The sequence below is a fragment of the Podarcis bocagei genome (assembly GCF_964188305.1).
Source record: "Podarcis bocagei genome assembly, chromosome: 4".
Classification (NCBI taxonomy): Eukaryota; Metazoa; Chordata; class Lepidosauria; order Squamata; family Lacertidae; genus Podarcis; species Podarcis bocagei.
The window spans coordinates 40,338,427-40,356,782 of record NC_138128.1 but is presented as its reverse complement, the minus strand read 5'-3'; positions in this window follow the sequence as shown (position 1 = coordinate 40,356,782).

Here is an 18,356-nt window from a genome sequence, read left to right as displayed (position 1 = left end):
GGTGTTGGGGTTCAACAATATCTGGGGGGCCTCAAGTTAACCACCCAGCAGCTACAGTTCTTCTCAGCCATACACATACATACACTGAGTTCACAACAGAAATACTCAGATATAATTATCAGCTGTGCTGGCTGACAACTATTGAAGACAGATCTGAAGAAGAGTTTGGATTTGATATCCCGCTTTATCACTACCAAAGGAGTCTCAAAGCGGCTAATATTCTCCTTTCCTTTCCTCCCCCACAACAAACACTCTGTGAGGTGAGTGGGGCTGAGAGACTTCAGAGAAGTGTGACTGGCCCAAGGTCACCCAGCAGCTGCATGTGGAGGAGCGGGGAAGCAAACCCGGTTCACCAGATTACGAGTCTACCCCTCTTAACCACTACACCACACTATGATCCAGCATAGACAGTCTTCTGTTTTCATACAGTGGCCTAAATACTTGTGCAGGTACCTATGGTGGGAAAACTAGGTAGCGACAGGTCTTTAGCAAACACCTGCTTTTTGTGGCAAGGCATGAAGCATTTTTTTTAGCTTCTTGAACTAATGCCCAATGCATATGTACTATTTCATTACGAGGGGAAATGAGCACATGTCTTTAACTTACATTGTAGATGGATGAGCTTGCATAACTTAATTGGGAACACTTGAGCCTCTTGGTGTGCTGGCAATGAAGGGAACACATTATCGTGTGTGATTCAGCTGCCTCCATGTGTACGAAATTTAGAGATGATTAGACTGCTGTCGGAAGAAGCCATGAGGAAATCGCAACCAGGTCTAAAGCTACTTTTTGCTCCAAAATACAGTGGTGTAGAACTGCAGCTTTGGGAGAAGACTGCAATGTAGTGCTTCGAAAGGCCGCTGCTCTCAAATCTTATTAGTGCCAGTGTAAGAATAAATTTTGTCCTCTATTCTTTTGACAAGGATATGTGTGTGTTAGCAGGCTCTGCATCCCTAGCTCCTGGCGACATTTCTAATTGGTGTACCTTTTCTTTCCTCTAAGAAACAATTACTGTAAAACTTGTTCCTCGGCAGATGTTACGAATTTTTTTTAAAAAGGTGTTACTATTAAATACATGCAAGTAGCTTTTTAATCTACAGTTTTCACCTTTCTGCTTAGATTGTTTGCTTTAGGCTTTGTAGTTGGAAAGGATGCAAACAAATGCCTCTCCCCTGGCAGCAAGGGCTGTGCTAGGACACACAAGACACACACACAGGCAAGGGAGAGACTTAAATTAATCATGTCTTCCATCCCCCACCCCACTTCTTTGAAAAAAACCCTGCTGTATTAAATATGTTGGAACCACATAAAACAGTTGACGCTGGAGGGCAGGGCTGATCTCTGGATTCTTACTGCCTTCTTGTGTTTGGCCCAGTTCTCACTTCGCGATTATCAGCATGTTGAAAGAAATATGCGTGTTCTACAATCTAGCTGGCATGCTAGCTTTAAAGTTACTACATGCACTGCAATTGACACCTGTCTTAGTTTTTTGCTTTGTTTTTTACTTTCAGTTTTCTTGGCAGGGTCCCGCTTCACAGTTAAGGCATGAGCAAAAGAGATCCAGTTGAATCTCACACCATGAGCTGCTGACAGGTCATACGTTACTGAGGAGTTAGCACCCTATCCATAGGCCCCAGCCACCACTGTAACCAGCCAGCTGACTTCTATGTCCCTCAATTCATGGTCCTTTGGCCCCGTCCAGGAACTGAAATCTATGCTCTTACAGCTCATTATATCTCTATATTATGTCTCACAAGTAGTCCTTTTATTTTCTTGTCCCTTTGCCACTTCTCTTTGAGAGGAAGGTTTATGTCTAAGCCAGGGGTAGGCAAACTAAGGCCCGGGGGCTGGATGCGGCCCAATCGCCTTCTCAATCCGGCCCGCAGATGGTCCAGGAATCAGCGTGTTTTAACATGAATATGTCCTTTTATTTAAAATGCATCTCTGGGTTATTTGTGGGGCATAGGAATTTGTTCATATTTTTTTTCAAAGTATGGTCCGGCCTACCACATGGTCTGAGGAACAGTGGATCAGCCCACAGCTGAAAAGGTTGCTGACCCCTGGTCTAAGCTGTCATAGAATAATTCCACAACAAACATTATAAACATTATAGTCACCTAGTTCAACCTCTGATCATACTCTAGGGTGCTTTCATTAACTGCTGTCCTGTACACCCTCAGAAGGAGTGGAATATGCTCATCCGAATCCCTTTGGTGCTGCTGGACAAACATTGCCAGTTCTATTCCCAACATGTGGTTTAACCATGCCATCCGACTGAGGCCTAGCTTGGTATTCTGGGTATTGTGGATGCCTAGAATTTCACCCACTTTCTGGAACACCCTTGACTCACAGTTCCTGTGTTGATCAGAGTGCAATTCCCCCAGCACTTGAAAATCAGAAAAAGAAAATGGTCACCCAAGGCATTTGCCACTATCACAGCTTCCTGTTTTTTTAATAGCAGACGCCTCTGACCACCGTGTGAAATAATCCATGGAAACCAAGATGTAGCAGTTGGGTCCTAGCACATCCACTGTCACATGTTCCATTGAGGTATCACCAGTTGCTGCTGCATTGGAGCTCTCTGTGCTGGGAAGAGAGCTGCTTTGTTATGCAGGCATCACACCTTTGACACCAACTGTCCACGCCAGCTGAACCCCCAACGTGCGGTTAAAGCTCTCAATGCCAAAGAAAATGACATTGCAATTCCAGTAGATTTGGAATTAAACTTGCTTCATAGCCTGCCTTTTGGAGTTTATATCCTCTCAAGATGGGTTACAACAAATGCTACAGCATTAACATTCCAATCATTAAAACAGCAGTAGTGAAAACAGCAAATAGAACGGTGTGTGCATATTTAGAGATTACAACATTCATTAAAATTTGGACGAACCCAAATGAGAACGATTGGTTTCAATGGAAGTACCGTCTCTTGTGGCCTCAGGCTGGTACCCAGGATAGCGCCAGAAGGAAAGCGTTAAATCTAAAACCGATCCATGTAAAATCCTGCAAAAGCGTTGCTTTTCACTCCTTCGGCCACTTGGTGGTGCCTCCAGTTTGTCTAAATGAAAAAATCGTTCCGGAAATGAAATAATCATCTATGCCTAAACTATAAGAAACATGGAAAGAATGCAAAAGTCAACCAGTCCAGTCAGCATGGAAACATGCTCTGCTCTCCAGGAACAGATTGTCCCCTATTCCTTGAGATTAATTTCTGGTTGCTGGCCTTGAACATTCACAGAGCTAGAAGAACTTTTAACGGGATTGCAAGAGTATGAGACCAGCAGCATGAATTGGAGCATTCCATTAAATTGGTTTTGGCTTAAATTAGCCTGCATCATGAATATAAAACCTGTATTACCTGTGCAAAGGTGATTCTTATGTGGCGTATATGGTGAGCGAGGGAATCAAAAGCTTAAGACGTTTCGCAGCTGTGAAAATGTCTTCAGACTCTATAATAGAATGGCTAAAATGTTATATGCAAAAGAATAGTGTTTCAACTCAATGGATTTGGAATGGAGGGCATATCACACACAGCCCTGAGCCTCTGAGAACTGGCTATCATGCAACCGTGTCTGGAGTCCTACAGCTGAGCTATATATGACTTTCATAATGTAGCTGATTCCCTTTAACAATACATGGAGTGAACTAGATTAGAGTCATTGCAGGGGGTTGGACTAGATGAGCCTCAGGGTCCCTTCCAACTCTACAATTCTATGATTGTCGTGGGGATAGGGAAATTTAGCCCTTTGCTGCTGCCACAGCCCAATCAGAATTGGACCCCTTCCTGCACCTGCTATTTGCAGTGGAGAAAATGTGATTGTGAAGATATCTTCATTGTGTTCATGTATGGCATTTACATATACTGTATACACACACACACACACACACACACATATATGTGCATTTTATGGGTACATTATAAAAGTGTAAAGCAGCCATTAGCTGATTCTTCAGATGCATTTCAACAGAAGCAAATATCAGACGAAAAAGATAAAAGTTTGCTGTGTTTACATATTGATATTCTGTGGCTGAAAATGGGAGTGCCAATGCTTGCTCAGAACTGCTTGTGTAACATATAAATGGCAATGGCCAGTATCAAAGCAAATGTAAAATAAACCACTATCTGACTTTTAGAAAATACAGTGGTACCCCGCAAGACGAACGCCTCGCAAGACGGAAAACCCGCTAGACGAAAGGGTTTTCCGTTTTGGAGGCGCTTCACAAAACAAATTTCCCTATGGGCTTGCTTCGCAAGACGAAAGCCCATAGGGAAATCTCTGGGACAGCGGGGAAGCGCAGCGCGTCTTCCCCACTGTCCTCTGACCTCCTCCGAAGGCTGGCGGTGGGGCGGAGAGACCTCCTCCCGCCGCCAGCCTTCGGAAGGATGCTCCGAAGCCTGGCGGCGGGAGGAGGGCTCTCTGCCCCACCGCCAGCCTTTGGAAGGCTGCTCCGAAGGCTGGCGGCAGGAGGAGGTCTTTCCGCCCCATCGCCAGCCTTTAGAAGGCTGTCCTGAAGACTTGTGGTGGGAGGAGGGTTTTCCTTCCCACCGCCAACATTCAGAATGCTGTTCTGAATGTTGGCGGTGGGGAGGAAAAACCCTCCTCCCACCGCAAGCCCCGGGAACAGAGGAGAAGCGCTGCGCTCCTTCCCCTCTGTTCCCGTACCTGTCCTGAAGGCTTGTGGTGGGGAGAAAAGCCCTTCTCCGCACTGCCAGCCTGGCAAGCGGTTTCCCTAGGAACGCATTAATTGATTTTCAATGCATTCCTATGGGAAACCGTGCATCGCAAGACGAAAAACTCGCAAGAAGAAAAAACTTGCGGAACGAATTAATTTCGTCTTGCGAGGCACCACTGTATCTGAAGGCAGCCCTGTTTAGGGAAGTTTTTAATGTTTGATGTTTTATCATGTTTTTAATATTTTGTTGGGAGCCGCCCAGAATGTTTTTTTTTTTAATAAAATTTTATTGGTTTTTCAGATTTTATAAAGACATGACACACACATAAAAGACAAAGACAAGAACACGTAAAATTTCAAAAATCTTACTTTCTTAACCTTGGACCTTGACTTCCCCCCACCCCCCCTTCATGCATCCCAATTCCCATGATTATGTCAGCAAGTTATTATTTTCTCTCCTTACCATATTGATATTACATCTTTTATAAAAAATTAAGTTCTTTCCTAAATTGGACTCAAAATCTCTTCCATCGATTTCCCATTTTTTATAAAACATAAATCCTATTGACTAAACCCAAAAGTCATAAGTGTTTTTAAAATTCTGTTTTCCCCCTCTCCCATCCCCGGTTTCCATCCCTTCCCAAATATATGTCCAAAATAGCAGTTCTTAGCCTGGGTTCCTCACGTCCGAGGCCTTCAAATCTCTTTCAGTCCCTCTCCGCCGGTTTTGTTGGTAATCCTTCATGTTGGTCTTCGGATCTCGAAGGAGTTCTATCCCAATCCAGCCAGGTTTTCTTCCCACAAAAGAACTTAAAACCAACTGCTGCAAAATTTCCACCAATCCTTCATATTCAAAATCAGAATAAGAATAAAGATAAGAATGAAAATGAGAATGAGAATGGAGGCCCCAGTCATATTTCTTCTTTCTTTTAAATTCTTCAATTCCAAGTATTCCAGGGGCCTCCTCCTTCATCTTTCGCATCTTTTGCAGATTTGTAATCCACATAATCCAAGGGTCTTCTTGTTTATAGACCATTTGTGTAGGCTTCTGGTTTGTACTTTCCATCTGTACTTTCTCCTTTGCTTGTTTAGTCTCGTTTCCTTCTTGCGTTATCTCTTTCCGTTCGGCTGCAGATTTTTTCTCACTCAAGTCCTCAATCCTTTCAGCAGATCTGCTTATTCCAGAAGTCAAGGTCATGAGTTGTTTATTCATAGCCAGACTCTGCTCTTGTAAAATTCCCACAAGGTAAAACGTTTTTTCTATTTCAGCTAGTAAGTTTCCATCCACAGCCATTGTAATGTCTCAGAATTCCCCCTAGGGGGAATCTAGTTACTTAGTAATCTTTTCCCAACAATCCTTTACCTCGTTGTTTATTTCTTTGTTTCCAAGCACTTTAGTTAAATTATATCACATTTAGTCCAGAGAGATCTTAAGTAACAAGCTTTTTCACTTTAAATTACCCGTTTGACAGCTTTTGACAGCTGTCAAACTCCTTTCCTCTTCAGCAGGCTCAAAGACAGGACGCTCCCGGTCCCGGGAGGGGGGGTTGCATACGGCAAGAGAAAAACTTCTAAAAAAACCACTCTTACACTCCAGCTCCACACTTCTTTTATCCAATCGTGAAAGTTAATGTCTTTTTAACTCACCCCAAAAGGGTAGGCTCTCCAACTTAGTTTTTCCTGCTATTGCTTTAAATCGTCTGCAGGAGGGGGGGTGCGGACTTCCCTTTGACACATCCCCCGGTTGTACCAAATTTGCGGATAAGTATTTTAAAGTCCGGATTCCGATCTACTCACGGGTTGCTTCTTTTTTGGGTCCGAATTTGAGGAAAAAAGTCAGCGCTCTTCAGCCATGGCACACGGCTTCGCTCCGCTGGGATAGCGGTCTACTCCCAGCACCACGCCACTCTCCGTACCCTCTCCGCAGCCTTTAAAAAGGCTCTTCATGGGTCGGGGGGTGCTTAAGGTGCCCACCGAGTCACCAGGTCCGCAGGCATCCGCGCCTGCGGTTTTTAAGGGTCTCCGCGTCGCCGTCGCGGCAAGACCCGTCCCCAGCGGAGCCGATTCCCTCCGGAGCTCGGAGGGAATCCGCCATTAGCTGTTCGCGCCAACCCGGAAGTCCGGGAGCCGCCCAGAATGGCTGGGGAAACCCAGCCAGATGGATGGGGTATAAATAATAAATTACTAGTAGTAGTAGTAGTACTAGTACTATTAGTAGTAGTATTCTGTGAACACAATGGCACTTTGAATGTGTGGCAGCCTCCTTTAGCAGTTGGGCCCTGTACTGCATGAGCAATCAGCTTTTAAAACCAAGGGGAGTTTAAAAAGCAATTGGTGAGAGGGCATGGATGAAGGTCAGTGATTCAAAGGGATCTGGATTAAAAAAGAAAGAAAAGGCATCAGACAATGTGTTGGCACAAGTGCCATGTAAGTGTCTAACCATCTTTCTGGATCCTAGGCAAATGCCATCATTTACCAAGGTGAAAATATACAACTTTTAATTATACATCCTAAGGCCCAAGCTCAACAGTTTACATGCATAATAAAAACCCTATTAACTAGTTGTTCCAGACAAAGTGACTCTTGGAGCAGGAAGCTTGCAGCAGAGAAGGACACATGCATTTGAAGCCCCATGAAGGCAGTTACAGTGGGAAAGTGGCAAAAAGAAGGAACATCCCTTTCCACTACTGCTTCTCCGCTGCAAATTTCTCGCTCTCCAAGACACTTTGCCTAGAAAAAGGAATCCCTGGGCTTTTATTTTATTTTTTTCAAAAGATATTTATTAAAGTTTTTAAAAATATAACAATGAAAAAAATAAAAAATAAAAAGAAACAAAATACAAAATACAACATAAAAACAGTTAAAAAACAAATAATTTTCCATAACATATCTTCCTTACGCTTATTTCCCCAGACCTCCTCATACCTCCCTTCTTTGTATTCCACTTCAATTTGTTAGTTCAGCAAATCCTTACCATTAAGCTTTTACCCATTTATAAACCTTTTTTTTTCGTATCTCCTAAAGCATTACAGCTGGAAACCCCTTAGTTTCTATCCAACAACCTGGGCTTTTATTGCCTATATTTGCATGGAATGGGTAGCTTGCCCTTGATCTTATAGTTATGGTGCTGCAGAAAACAATACGTGAGCAAGCCGTCGTCTGAAAGATTGGCTATTGTGCCAGCCAGTACTTGCTAGGGGTAAAACGGCAAAGCAGCCTAGAGATACCTTCAAGGCTTGTGGAGTTTGAATGTTGTTAGGGAGAAGAACCACACTAGCAATTACTGGCACTTTGCAGTGGGATTAAGGCGATTACTCAAAGTACAGCCCAGCAGCAGCCTGCTGTTGCTGTGCAATTACAGGGGGTCTGGCTGTTGCAGGGCACCTCAGAACTATCCCTGCTTTCACTCGGAGAAGCTGGAGCTGCCTGGCAAATAGCTGTGGCTGATAAGAGAGTGACAAATGTTCATCCGGCTACATCTGGATGACTCAGGATCTGTTGCTGTGGTCTGAAGGCAACCTGAAACCCCTGAAACAAAACATTTCACAACCACAGTCCCCAGCTAAGGGCAAGACTTGGGAATCCTTCCTTCTAACAGCAAACCCGAGTGACTAAGTGCTAAGGCGATTTGAACCACACTGAAAAGGTAGCAGCATGCACAGGTGAGGCAAAATGTATGCAAAAAATAGGGTGTGTGTGTGTATGTGTGAAAGCCCATCCCGGTGAGAACTAGGTATCCTCGGAGGTCTCCAGGAGCCATGACATGTTGATGTCAATTGGGAATCTCTTATAACTTGTTATAGTATCTTGGAAGAGGGCATGTCTAGATGCCTTGGACCATAAAAAGGAGCGCAGCTCTTAGGCCCCATTTGCACCACACATTTAAAGCAGTACGGTACCATTTTAAAGAAGTCATGGCTTCCTCAAAGAATCCTGGGAAGTATAGCTTGTAAATGGTGCTGAGAGTTACTAAAGGTAAAGGGACCTCTGACCATTAGGTCCAGTCGTGACCGACTCTGGGGTTGTGGCGCTCATCTCGCTTTACTGGCTGAGGGAGCCGGCATACAGGTTCCGGGTCATGTGGCCAGCATGACTAAGCTGCTTCTGGAGAACCAGAGCAGTGAACGGAAACGCCGTTTTCCTTCCCGCCGGAGTGGTACCTATTTATCTACTTGCACTTTGATGTGCTTTCAAACTGCTAGGTTGGCAGCAGCAGGGACCGAGCAATGGGAGCTCACCCTGTCACGGGGATTCGAACCGCCAACTTTCTGATTGGCAAGTCCTAGGCTCTGTGGTTTAACCCACAGCGCCACCCGCGTCCCTTACTGAGAGTTATTAGGAGGCCTCTATTCCCCCTGCAGAGCTACAATTCCCAGAGTTCCCAGGCATTGATGTTCTGCAGGTCTGGCTCAAGACATTTCGGCACCTGAGGAGGACCACAAAATGGCGCCTCCCCCACCAAGGAAGGAAGGGCAAGAGGAGATCTTACATAAGGAAGAGGGGGGGAATAAAGTTCTACATTGGGAATAAGGTGAGAATCAGATCACCCTAACCCAACTGTTAAAGTGGGAATCAAATGCCATGGGGTGGGGGTGGGGCTCTGAATCATGCTGGAAGGATGCAGGCCCCAGGAGACCCCAGAGGGCAGCCCTTGCCATTTCCTCCCTGGGGTGGGAGGAGATGAGCAGCACCTCCCATTCACCAAGAGGCCACTGGAGGGGGGAGGCAGCAGATCCAGCTCCCAAGGAACGTGTTGCAGCGGGTGATGCATTCATTAGAAGCCAGGTCTGGTCCTGTGGATCTTGCCACCCAAGGCAGTCATCTCAACTTGCCTCATACGTGGGGTGGCTCTGACTCTGGGCATTGTAGTTCTGTGAGGGGCAATTCTAGCTTAATTTTTGTGTTGGAGAAGAGATAGCAGAGGGGGGTGGCAATGGACTGGTGGAGCAGAACAGAGGCGTCTCTTACACCTACACCAACATTCTCATTCACCTGCATGGAATTCCTTGTTGTCTATAGTTACCTGCACAAACATTTAAAGCACATTTGCCGCTGCCGCCAAAGGATCCTGAGAACTGTAATTTGATAAGGTTGATGGGGCTTGTGGCTCTGGGAGGGGCAAGCTACAGTTCCCAGAATTCTTTGGGTGGGGGAAAATGTGCTTTAAATATATGGCATGTATACAGTCTATGGCTATCAGCTGAGTGCTTAAACAGACCAGGCCGAATCTCAGCTCCAATTCCTAAAAGTGTGAGTGACTTTGGCAGACAACTCAGTTTTCCAAGCTGATTTTTCAGTGGCGAAACTACCGTTCATGAGACAGTTTTCTCCCTCATTAAAACCCCAGCGCAATCCTTCAGGGCATTCAGAGGCATTACGACAATCTCCCAGCTATAAACCACTTTCGGGTTTGCACTCTCTGGTGAGCAAGGGAGAGGAAAGGCTCGTTCCCTTGGGTCTCTTTAAAGGAGGTGACTTCAGAGGCCCCACAAAACTCTTAAAATGTGGATCCCACTCCGTGAGAGGCCAGTAAGATTATGGAGTGTACTGGTATATAATTAATGTTAATTATATGTTTTGCTGTGTCATTATAGGGCATGTGCTTCCGCTGGCATCACATGTGTAAATTGCTTGTGAAGCAAAAGGAGAGGCCGCACTTTTGTGCATAGCAGAAATCTGAGTATTTAGGGGCAGCTGAATAGATTCAAGCAAAGGCTGATTGCATACATTCATCGTGAAGTGGTAGGATGCAGGTTTTAGCTCCTGGGAATATTAGAAAATGAGACGTATGATCACATGTGAATCAGCATGTTTACAGATTTATGGGTTGCATGCATGTACAGAGGTACTGTAGCATGCAGGCCTGGATCTAGACACATCAAAAAAGTGTTTCAGAAAAATGCCTTGTAAACCTCAAAGTGGGGGAATCACGTTGGCAAAAGATGGAACTCCACAGCGCCATCTGGTGTCACAGTGTTATAACACATATAATGCGCTTTTTCTTTACTAATGTAACCGAGTCCCAGTTGCCATATTAATTCATGCCAAAATGGATGTTTAATACAGCTGTGCTGCAAACAAGAACAGTCTAGAACAGGGGTCTGCAACCTTTAAGACAAAAAGAGCCACTTGGACCCGTTTTCGAAGGGAAAAAAACTGGGAGCCGCAAAACTCGTCATTATAAAAATAACTTTTTTGTCACTTTTTTTTAATTCTTTGTTTGACCCCTCAGAATTACTCCTCCTCATTGAAATAAATGTTAAATTAACAAGTTACCTTTTTTGTGTGTGTGTTCTTCACTCCCCTTCAAAACAGTGACCAGCGTACATGCCCCTTACAAGCTAGCGGGCGGGCAGGCGGGAAGGTGACGTCGGGACGGTGCATGACTAACGCACGCACCGCCCCCATGCGACGTCACAGCCAGTACAGCGCCCGCCGCAGTGGGGAGTGTCGGGGCGCACAATGCGCCTCCTCCCCTCGCTAGTATCCGCCCCGGAGCCGCGGCAAAGGTGTAAAAGAGCCACATGCGGCTCCGGAGCCGCGGGTTGCTGACCCCTAGTCTAGAACAAGTACATGACGGATTGCCACCATTTGACACAGTGCCACCCATAGTTGGAATAGCAGTATAACAGTTAACGCTACATCACAGCAGTGAAACAGATACTCAGGTGCTTTTGACACTCAAAGGAATAACATTCAAACAGCATCTGCTCAACAGCTGCCTCTTTCAAAATGACCGGGGTCACCTTCTCGTCAGATAAATGGTTAGCCACTTCCTGGAGCCAGTCACTCATCGCTCTCCAGCCAAAGAAATCCAAGGAGCAAGCAAAAATGTGGCAATCCTTACCCTCCATGCACCTTGTTCACATCCTCAGCTCATACCAATTGAAACTCACCTCACCCAACAAAATAGGACACAATGATAAACTAGACAGAATTTCAGAAACAGATGCATCTAAGCTGTGGCAAATGTGAACTATTTTATTGCCAAAGTGTTTAGAAAATATGCTACAGGAGGTCTCCAAGGGTTCACACACATCCTTTTGTGGGCCAAATTGGAGAAGGTCCAGGACTACTTGGAAGATCAAACAAACTATGCATTTAATCTTATAATCAAAGAATGTGCATGTCTCATCTGTGCTTTTCTCTTCAGAACTATAGATTTTACCCCTCCTAATATGTAGAATTGTGCATATCTAATCGAGTGATTTTTCAATCAGGTGAAACTAATACAATTACAGTGGTACCTCAGGTTAAGAACTTAATTTGTTTGGAGGTCCATTCTCAACCTGAAACTGTTCTTAACCTGAGGTACCACTTTAGCTAATGGGGCCTCCCACTGCCGCCGCACCGCTTGCATGCAATTTCTGTTCTCATCCTGAGGTAAAGTTCTTAACCTGAGGTAATATTTCTGGGTTAGCGGAGTCTGTAACCTGAAGCGTATGTAACCTGAAACATCTGCAACCCGAGGTACCACTGTAATTTACTAGGATTTCTGAAGTCGTGAGGCATTATACAAAAGTGTGTGTGTGTGTCAACTCCCTGAGGTGCAAACTCCCTGGGGCCCTGGGTGCCCGAGCACCCACAAAATTCCCCATGAAGGGGCTGGGCACCCACACATTTTGGTGCCAGGGCCATGCACGCTGCATGGCACCCATGGTCCCAGGCACCCACAGTCACGGGGCCAAGCTGGCGCTCCTGGCGTATATACACATATATACGCTGACACACACGTCTGTGCACACAAATGTAATTAAATTTTATTTCCTTGCTGTCAAGCAGAGCATGAACTGCCCACTGGTGCTCCCCAGCAACTGGCATTCAGAGGCATGTTGCCTCTTGAGCCTGGAAATAGTGCGTAGCCACCCCCATTGAAAGCCTTATCCTCCATTATGATTCCCACCCAGCAAAGCTGACAGAGATCGACTATAAGACAAATACTGTAAAGTGGTACCTCAGGTTATGGACGCTTCAGGTTACAGACTCCGCTAACCCAGAAATATTACCTCAGGTTAAGAACTTTGCTTCAGGATGAGAACAGAAATTGTGTGGTGGTGGTGCGGCGGCAGTGGGAGGCCCCATTAGCTAAAGTGGTACCTCAGGTTAAGAACAGTTTCAGGTTAAGAACGGACCTCCAAAATGAATTAACTTCTTAACCCAAGGTACCACTGTATAGGTCAAACAGTTCTAAGGAAATGAAATATTCTTGTCGCAGGAGGGGATGAATAAGACCTACCTTCCAGAACAAGAGCTTTCAGGGTGGCTATTGTTTAATGTGTGTGGGGGGGGTGTTTGAGGGGACATTCATGGGGAAATAGTGGAGGTGTGCAAGTATTCAGAGGAAACAGTCCAAACTGGAATCAGCTGTGGAATGATGCCAAAAGTGAATTCGCCCCCTAAACCTGACTGTGTGCTATTTCCCCTGCATTTGTTAAACTAGCAATTAATACCTGGGAACACCCTGTGAGCGTTCTATATATGGGAGACATATGGCAGTAATCCTTGGTAAAAACCTGTAGAGAGCTAGAAGGTAAATGCCCATAATTGTTGCGCTGATGGATATGACATTGTAACAATCTGGAAGCAGAGAGACCTGGTGTTTAGACACGCATAATATGAAGTATCAACAAAGTTTTTTTACAGGCTATTTACCTGTCAAAACACAGTTTATTGCTGGTGACAGGAGCCTTTTCAGATTGTCTTATCGAAACAATGGCAGGTCCCAGCCAGAATTCCCCAGGGAGGGACAGCGTTAGTTTCTTCTGGGTGAAGCCTGTCCTCCTGCATTTGGACATGACAAGCCAGCAGGAATTGCCAAACTCCATGCCAATGTGCTTGATGGAAGAAGCTCCAAAAGCAAAAGCGGGATTCTGGGAGATGAGAAATCCCTTATCTGATAAGGCTTTATCCTGTAACCACAGGGAAAGGTGTGAGTTCAGTGGCAGACCACATGCTTTGCATGTAGACAGTCCCAGTTTCAAGACTCAGCATTTGGTAATGAAAACCCTGGAAAGTTGATTCTACAACAATGATTCTTCAACATCAACTTCGTTGGACTGGTCATGTTGTGCGGATGCCTGATGATCGTCTTCCAAAGCAACTACTCTATTCTGAACTTAAAAATGGAAAGCGTAATGCTGGTGGTCAACAAAAGAGCTACGGGACCGCCTCTCCTGGTATGCCCCACAGAGAAACTTACGGTCTTCAAATAAAAACATCCTGAAGGTCCCAGGCCACAGAGAAGTTAGGCTGGCCTCAACCAGAGCCAGGGCTTTTTCGGCTGTGGCTCCGATCTGGTGGAACACTCTGTCACAAGAGACCAGGGCCCTGCGGGACTTGACATCTTTCCGCAGGGCCTGCAAGACAGAGCTGTTCCACCAGGCCTTTGGCCAGGGCACAGCCTGACTCCCTCCCTCGGCAATCTTCGCGGAGCTCTGGCCCAATGGTTGCCAGTGGCCTGAATTAATTAATTTTATAATGAATGATTTTAGAGTGTTGTTTATGCTATACTTTTATACTGTTTTATTGTTGTTAGCTGCCCTGAGCCCGGCTTCGGCTGGGGAGGGTGGGATATAAATAAAATTTATTATTATTTATTATTTAAAGACTGTCTCAAGGCAAATCTAAAAAAAAAAAATGTAGTATAAACACTGGCAACTGGGAAACACTGGCCTGCGAGCGCTCCAGTTGGAGAACAGCCTTTACCAAAGGTGTCATGGACTTTGAAGACACTCAAACTCAGGACGCAAGGGAGAAACGTGCTAAGAGGAAGGCACAGTTGGCAAATCCACACCGTGATCAACTCCCACCCGGAAACCAATGTCCCCACTGTGGAAGGACGTGTGGATCCAGAACTGGCCTCCACAATCACTTATGGACTCATTGGTAAAACCGTGTTTATGGAAGACAACCTTACTCGGCTACGAGTGATCACCAGAGAAAGAGAAAAAGAAGAATGAAAACCCTGGAAAGTTGCTGTCTGTCAGTGTGGACAGCCCTGAGATATATGCACGAATAGTCTGACTCAGTTCTCCCTGTGTTCTTATACAAAACTCATAGAACTGTCTGAGGGTGCAGCCACCAATGGTGCTGCTGTTTCGACCATGACCACATCATTGTCCCATCTTGCATGATCTCTCTCTTTCAAACACTGCCAGCATGGCTGAGGACCTGATCATGCAGAAATAGCAACTTGGTTGCACAAGTGACATCAAAACCAATTTGCCAGTGAATACAGAGGAATGGTGGTGTGGAAAATGTCCAAATGATCCAGGAGAAACACATGTTCCTACAGTAACAGTGCCATGAGGAACCGTAGATAAGGCAGCAGCTTTGCAACGGCCACAACACCACAGAGAAATCCATGAAAATATGGAAGAATCCTAGCATAGCAAAATACCATAGTATGTGTGCCAAATACCAATTCACATGGCAAAATATATATATGATTTTACCAGAGTTAAAGTATTTTTTGGATAAGTAGCTTAATTCATTTTTAAATGGAACCCAGGCACTAGAAAATGTCAGGGACCACACACTGATGGCTCTCAGAATTAGAATTTGGGTAATCAAAAGCATTTAAAACTCCTCACCAGGCTCCTGCTGCTGTTTTCAATAACCTTGCTGTGTCATTAATTACATCTTAAAATACATAGAGAGAGAGAGAGAGAGAGAGAGAGAGAGAGAGAGAGAGAGAGAGAGAGAGTCACAGATTCTGGGCACTGGACACTAAGATAGAGTGTTTGGCTTTGGAACAGACTTCTGAGGAAGTACCAATAAATTAATGAAAATGGCATTTTTGCAAATTATGCACACTTTGTCATTTTGCATTTGACACAATTGTAACAGAAATGAAAAACCTAGTTTGCCTGCTATGTGCATTCAACTGGCTTTCTCCCCATGAGATCTATATGGATACCTTAACAGAATCTGCAAGGGCACAACCCTTGTGATGAAGAAGGGCCATGTAGCTCAGTGGCATCAGGGTTGCATGCAGAGAGGCCGTCATTTCAAATCCCTGGCATCTCCAAGCAGGGCACTCCAGTTGTTGTTGGACTCAAAGTCCTGTGAACCCCAACCAGTATCAGACAGGGATGATAGGAGTTGTAGTCCAAGAATGTCTGGAGAGGCACAGACTTCCCATCCCGGGTGTAGCCAGGACTGAGCTACACCATTGTTTCCCAAACTTGGGTCTCCAGCTGTTTTTGGACTACAGCTCCCATCATCCCTGGCTAGCATGACCAGTGGTCAGGGATGATGGGAACTGTAGTTCAAAAACAGCTGGAGACCCAAGTTTGGGAAACACTGAAATGGACCGGTGATGTCATTCAGTATAAGGTCCTATGTTCTTGTGATCCTTATACTGGAGTTTAGTGGGGCTTCTTAGGAGGCACATATACACTACACTAAAAGCACAATTTGGTAGTAAGTCCCTCTGTGTTCCTTCCATTGTGTTGCTGGGTCAATGTGCCTAGGTTTGCAGCCTTTGTTGGGAGTAGGCCTGAGTAAACACAGAGTATTAGGGTACCTTTTGAAAAGATCCACACAATATTCTTTCCTGCCTTGCCCAAAACATTCAGTGAAAAACAAAAGACTCTTCTCTTGTCAGAGCTCTCCCTTTCTCCCTGAGTCCAAGTAAATAGCTGGGTCATTTGCTGCCATACCCCGAAAGTCAATAAATGACGTTTATGGCAAACTACTTTTAATTAAAAGAAACGAGGCTAAAGGATTGCTTTGGATGCAAGAAGGGAAAGAAGGCCAAGTCATCGGTTGAGTAACAGGGTGGGGGTGCCACTTCCCCTATTTGAACTGAACTTCAGGATCAACGTATTTGGGAAGGAAAATGCCTAATGAAGCCACAGGACTGCATCTCATCTGGCAACAAATGTTTGTCAAAGAGGGAAGAGTAGTTCTCAATACACAGTCTGGCTTTCCCACATTAATACACAAAACAACAATCATGTGATGCAATCAAACACAAGAAAAAAAATCTAGTTCAGCACATCTTCACTATAACCTTTCCAGTCTCCACCATTTTGAAAAATAAATAATCTTTCAACTTGCACTTTTTTGTCAATTAAAAAAAAAAGTTAAACTATACTGTATTTGCAATTGCACTTTAATGAAACTGTTTTAGTGTAATTTTTTTAAAAGTATTTTTAAATTAATGGTATATTTGAGGCTTTTTCAATTGATTCCACTTATAATCAGGCTTATTCCCTTCCCTGTTTAATGTTATATTTTACTTCTAATGTTAGTCATTTTTTTTTGAGTTAGTCATTCAATGGCTCCAAGTTTTTTTAAGCACTGTACTGAAGATTTAAAAAATATTTTTTAAAAAAATGATCCAAAAAGTTTTGTTTCAAACGTCAGGCTCAGGTGACTCAACCTTTCCCCACCCATAGCAACAATACATCGCTTAGTCCAGGTGGAACATAACAGAATGAACACACAAAAAAAGCCCTAGAACATCCAAAGTGTGGGAAATGAATTGCAATTCCACATGCAGCTTACAGCGGAAAAGTGCTGGGAGCTGCCCTTCTGGACACAATCCTGAGCATGTCTACTTAGAAGCAAGTCTCGCTGGGCTCAATGGTGTTTACCACCAGTTAAGCCTGAAGAGGATTGCAGCCTTAAGGGTCATTCCAAATGTCTGGCCAGCAGTGGCAGGCTTGGCAGAGCAATGCAGCCACCTTTGCTTCCACAGCCCCACTGCTCATATCAACCAGAGAAAAGTTCTCTTTTGCTACAGCAGCTACTACCAACAGGCGATACTGTGCTGGAGTGCAGCCTCCTGACTTCCCTTGACACTAGGACTGGATGAATCTGCCAATTTCTATTTTTCATTTTTTCCAGTCTTAAGTTCAGTTCCCTACATTTCTGCATCAGTTTGCAGAAGATTTTTTTTTTTAAGCCCTCATGAAAATTCAACAGGATTGTAGTGAAAATTTCTTATAAGGTATGCAACAATAAAAACTTTTTTTTTAAAAAAAAAGCAGTTTCCCTAATATACTGCATTTTATATGCCATTTTCACTAACATATACATTTTAAGCACACTTTCCCCTAATATACACATTTTTGTATGCATTATTTTGTTTGTAGACCTGCATTGCAAAATTCAGAGAAGTGCAATTTCAAAGGATAGCTGTTCTCATCTCCACACCATACATTTAAGCCCCCCCCCCCATGTTGGGAACTGTAGTTTTTTAAAAGGGTGCTGGGGATTGATATGGCATGTGGGATAAAGCACGGTTCCCATGAATTTTTTTGGAGGGATCCATGTGTGACCTGTAATTTCAGTCTGCAGATATTTTTGGAAGGCGAGAATTAGGTAGACATGCATTAAAACGTGAAGCAAGCTGAGTTTCCCCAGCCCTATCTTACACACCATCTTTTGGGGATTTCTGCTTGCTACTGCTAGCAGGGATGCTACTGGCAGGAGCTCCCACCCACAATTTGGGTGGCTGCATTGGGGTGCTCCTTGCAGGTGGGACTTCCCCACTGGCAGAGGCAAGCAGAACTGGGCAAGGCAGGGCAGAAGGACTTCTCCACACCCTCCAACACCCCACAGCACAGCAGATTGAGGGACCTTGCAACTAAGATTAGCGCAACAAAACCCATTTCCTTAAAATGCATCTTTAGGATGGTGCAGGGTAACCAAATCCAAACAGAACAGTAGGC